Here is a 5,811-nt window from a genome sequence, read left to right as displayed (position 1 = left end):
AAGACAGAGAATATATTTGCTTATGTGGATAGATTTTGGCAGACCTTGTTACAAATACAAGTAATTGAGAAAGTTCACACCAAGGATCAAAGAAGAAAGTTTATAGCAGGTTTAAAACCCATAACTCAATCAAAACTGACATGTTTCAACCACACTCTCTTAGCTCGGCAATTTCCTTAGCCTTAAATTGTGAAAAGAAAAATGGCATTCCAAAGGAAGCAACGACACCTTAAACCTCGACATCAAAGTTCTTAAAGTCTAAAACCTTTCAGAAATCATTTGATAAACCCTTCAATGGCAATAACACATGTATTGATACCAAGGTTGATGATTCTCGAAGATGATTCAAAGAAGTGTTTTAGGTGCAACTAGATTGGACATATTGCATCTAATTATCCACATGGAAGTCAAAGAATATTTCAATTGGGATAAATATGATCAATGAAACGACAAAGGAGAAGACTCCTACTACGACGAATATTCCGACTCCTAAGATAACATACAAATTTCATTTGACCATTTTTAGAATAAATTTCATTCAAGATTTTTTGTAAATTTCAAGGAGAGTTTTTATGCATCAAAGTAAAACTTCTTGAAGGAACTAGTCCTTCCATCTTGAACTCTGCTTTATGAATTTTCCCTACGTATTAGTCTTGTGGTATAGGACACAAAGATTAATCTTGTGTGAAGGATCTCGATGCATACTTATCTCTAGATTTATGTGGGATAATTTCTGGTGGTATGGGACACTAGAATTTATTACACATAGAAATTTGATAGAGTGTCTATCTGTCATAATTAGAGAATATACTAGAATTTATATTTTGTAAGACCTTGATCTCCTTTTCTTGCAATAAGCAAACATGCAACTAAGGTCAGTTGCTTATCTAAGCAAGAGGGATGTTACATAATGTCCATCGTTTGGTTAAATGGGGATTCCTGTGAGGCTAGTGTGCCATGCTAGTGAATTGGTATCGTGGGTGACCCAAAATTAAATACTAGTTACCTAGTGTTATTGGTATATCTTGAGACCATGCTTAGCGGGTGTATGTTATTGAAGTGTAACAAGTGGTGCCATGCTTGACGACTGTGTGTTATTGAAGTGAAACAAGTGGACTATATTAGACAAGTACACGGTCTAAGTGTAGTAAGTTGTTTATGCAAATGGCGTGCCATATTAGATGATGTGTATAGTGATACGCTCATTGAAGTGTACCAAGTGGTAAGACACGCTGATGGGTTCAGGAGATACTACCTCTATAGCTCCATCTGAAGCACACCATTGTGAGAGGAGTCTATCATAAGCACCACAACCCATCAAAAATAACAATAGAAGGCACCAGAACACCCAACCACTATCCCTTCATCATGAGCTACCCCAATGGGATACTTTAATACCCTCCTAGCCTCCCTAATCAATCCAGCACAGCTGACTCAGGTTGTCCTCTAAGGTCATCTCCTACTTCCAATGACTCTAATTTGCCACTTAACAACCGCTCCTGACCATAGACGACATCCAGCTCACTAAACTCATCTCCAGTTGACGCAGAAGTACTCAGATTCGGCCTCCTAAGTCCTCTCTTTGTATCCTATAAAAAATATGCTTTCTAGTGACCCAAAGTGTCCTCCACTATCAGATAGCTCCAAATCCTTGTCTTATAACCCCTCACAACTAAGCAGATGCCCTCAACTGACCATTGTCTGGCCATAAACTCTCGTGGCTGCCTCAAACAAGTCAGATTCTATCCGTCTTCTACTTCTAAAATCGGATGGCTTACTCTAGTCCAAAATTGATCCTCTAGTATCCGCACGATCCTCTAGCATTCACAGACTTACAAACACACTCCCTAGACCTTCCTGAGACTATCCTGCCGACCCGCCGCCTCTGACCACCTGCTAACTATACCAGACTGAATTCTGCCTTAGAATTCAGCCACAAAACCTTTTGCCCCTAAGGTCTACAGTAATTCCGAAATTTCCCAAAATTTCCTTTGACAGCTATAAACCCTCAAAAGTATCTAAACTTATCAAGATAACTTTTGCCCCTAAGGTCTACAGTAATTCCGAAATTTCCCAAAATTTCCTTTGACAGCTATAAACCCTCAAAAGTAAATTTCCTTTGACAGCTATAAACCCTCAAAAGTATCTAAACTTATCAAGATAACACCTCACAAGCTCTCTACTCAATATTGCAAACCTACAGCTACCTCCGAATGGGCAATTTCTACACAACTAACCAAACTAACCTGGTTGTCACAGATTCTCACTTTTCTGAGTCAGCTAACACCACAAGAGCCTCAAAACACTTAAATAAACCTAGAACCAAGCCTTAGAAATAATCAACCACCACAGAAACCCTGTAAGATACCCAAGCTTTCTGACAGTTGTCCTCAAACAGATCCAAAATAGTCAACTGGGACACATAATCACTTCACCTCAACTAATGCTAGTTAGAATAACATCCATATACCACCTGCTCATCATTATGATGGCCAGCTGACACACATCTGATCCTGTACCTCCCAACAGATTCTGATGATTCTAAGTCAGAACTGACTCATACTCAACATCTAGATATGAAACCAATACACCCTAATGGTTCATTTCCATGAACTCACTCAAAACTATACCATATCACAACAATACATCAAAATAAAATTCTATGTATCCACTCACAAATAGACACAAACCAACCTCTCAGATTTCATTAGATAGACAAAGAAACTTGAAGGTCTCAACATCCCTGAGACTTGGGGATACTAACAATAAAAGAAGCAACAAGAGCAAGGGGGATCCACAGCAAGATTGTCTCATCTCTTCAATCTTACAAAACCAAAAAAACAGAAAAGGCTCTGTAACCACACCTACAAGCCACAACCAAGCACATCAATTGAGCAATCTTTGGATAGGTTCAAGTTCCAATAGAGCTGTTGCAAGGAATCCTAGGGCACCAATCCTCCTATAAGATCCTCTGTCACATTTATGCCCTCCCTGCTCTGAACCAATAGAGCTGTTGCAAGGAATCCTAGGGCACCAATCCTCCTATAAGATCCTCTGTCACATTTATGCCCTCCCTGCTCTGAACCAACCCAAATCTCCTCAAATCAATCCCGCGTTGATCCACACGAACCAGAAAGAAACAAGAGCTGCTACCCAAAACAAAACCTTGGGTCTTCTCCCCTTCTCAATGTCTTTCCCAATCCTTTAATTTGCCTCAATGTCCCCCACTATGTTGCGCCTCGTAGCTATGGCTTGTCTTTGTCAACTACCACGCCGCCATATGCACGTGCAGAAGTTCTCGCTTCACTTAACTGTAGCAATTAACAGTTGTTTACTTGAGGTTGGTGACCATGCAACATCCCTTTTCCTAAGGTTTTTATATGTACTCTATTTGCCTTATTATTTTTGTGGGTTTTTGGTAGGCACCTCCATTGAGCATATCTTTTGGGCACAAAAAATCCTATCATTAGTTGCAGAACCCCCCCTTGGTTGGAGGATTTATGCTCAACCACTTATTTGGCAAAACCTATTATAAATCCTACAACTAGCTCAAATTCTCATTGATCCTCCACCTGGATGAAATGGGTACAAAATCCTCTTCCAAAGCCATCCAGCTGCATTGAACCATCCAGCTGCATTGAACCATCCACTTGGATCAAAGACTTGCAGACTGTTGACAACCCTTTAGCCTTGGCTTCATCATCCATGTACACTTACTATCTAGTCTCCTCCATGCCTTTCCATTATCAAAGATCTTTCCATCCAGACCATCATTAGAAACTTTGGGCATAAACAAAGTACTAAAAACATCCATGTAAGCATGATGCTTCTCCTCTAGCATATATGCCTTCTCAAACCAAATAGAATTTGCATCCACACCATTATGTTCACTCTTCACCACATGCCAGTCATCATCCAAGTCTTGGGTCTCTTCCAAACTCTCTGTATCATCCAAGTCTTGGGTCGCTTCCAAACTCTCTGTATCATACAAGTCAAAGCTTTCTATAACATCATCATAGCCATTTTTATGGGTATCTGTATCTCCCATCTCCAAAGGCTTAGCATCAACTGCTGCAACATTCTCATCATCATAGAAAAATGTCCCAGCTACATCATGAACACTACCTTCCAAATCAATAACTTGTTGCAACTCTTGGTCAGCATCCTTAGCCTCTTTCTACAAACTTCTTAGAGCAGCCAAGGCTTATCATCATCAACGTACAGTCCAACATCCACACACATAGGCATCAGCCTACTCACCATCATCTGGGTCCACTGACACTTTATGAGTATCATCCAAGGCATCTTTCTGACATAATAGAAGCATGGTCTTGCTTGGAGTTCATATCATCACATACAAAATCTATCAGAGCATCATCCGAGATTTCATTTAGATCAGCATCATCTAGACCCATAGATTCATCATAATCCCCAGGGCGTCTTTCAATAAAGCATCCACATCACTATCCTCACCACTGTCCAAATCTTCAAGCACACTTGACTGTTGGTCAACGCCATCATCTTCATCATCATTTGTGTTATCAGAGAAAGACAACTTTGACAGCCTCTCTTCTTCATACTCCACCACTTTACCAGTCGTACCTGCAGTCTCCATATCTGTATCTTCTGATGAAGCTATTCTCAACTCCGATTCCCATAATCTTTTCAGCACACTTGGGACTTCCAGCCCCACCAGTAGTCTCTTCAACCCCTGGGTGCTCCACCGTTGCCTCACCTGTATCCACTGTCTCCATTCATGGGTCCCCTGACACGCAACTTGCACCCTCTTCAACTTTACAAACATGTTGACCCAGTGCCCTTGCAACTTCTGACACAGCTTTGACACAACGATCCATATCCTGCACCTGGGATTCTATATTTTCATGGCAAAACAGAGAAAAAGTGTAAATATGATCCAAAGTCTGACATATTGTCTCTCCATAATCACAAGCCTTAGAGCTGACACACTCTTTTCCATGAGCATTTATAACCAAAAGGTCATCTAAACCTTCATCCACCATCATCAATAGAATCTGCCACATCATATCCTTGGGTATTATCACATGGAAGTCTCTTCCTCTTACCTTCATACGCTATCATGTCCTGTAATGCCTCATCTAGACACATCTCCAAGTCTAGGTCAATGTCCACATCTGGTGTACTTACATCAAATTCATCTGTGCACTTATGCATGTCATCACGCACAATAACAACTTAAAACACACTTGACTCCTTGCATGTCACCTCAGCGTCTCTAGATTCATCAAGTAAACCATGCAATCCACCATCATACAAATCTTCATACTCAATACATGCATCTAAAGCATTTATGACTATACGAACTCATCATATATTGTTGGATTTGTGGACCAACACACTATCAGATCATCAACCACCTCTCCTCCTTTTTCCTCAGTCGTCTGCTTTTGCTCCAAAAGAACCCCTTCTTCATGTTTCACTTGTGGACTTTGTCTTCTAGCATGCTTCTTCCTCTTCAAGATTGCTTATTCTTGGCAACATGCATGATGTACTGCCTCGGCATATGTATGGCATCATTGACGCAACACCCTTTCCTGCAACTTATTCAAGCCTTGAATAAAGTGAACTAACTCAAGCGCCTCATGCACATGATCTATCTCATCAAAGAAAGAAACATAATCATACCAAAGCTCCTCAAATCTGTTTATAAAGTCATTGACAGGTTCATTATCTTCCTAGATTGTCTTCCACCTCCAACCATGCTGCATACTGATCATTACCAACTTCAAACTTACAAATGAGAGCTTTGGATAAAAGTCTCTAGCTGCATTT

This window comes from Cibotium barometz, chromosome 52 (genome assembly GCF_041138505.1).
Source record: "Cibotium barometz isolate CiBa-2024 chromosome 52, ASM4113850v1, whole genome shotgun sequence".
Classification (NCBI taxonomy): Eukaryota; Viridiplantae; Streptophyta; class Polypodiopsida; order Cyatheales; family Cibotiaceae; genus Cibotium; species Cibotium barometz.
Note: the sequence above shows the minus strand (reverse complement) of the source record.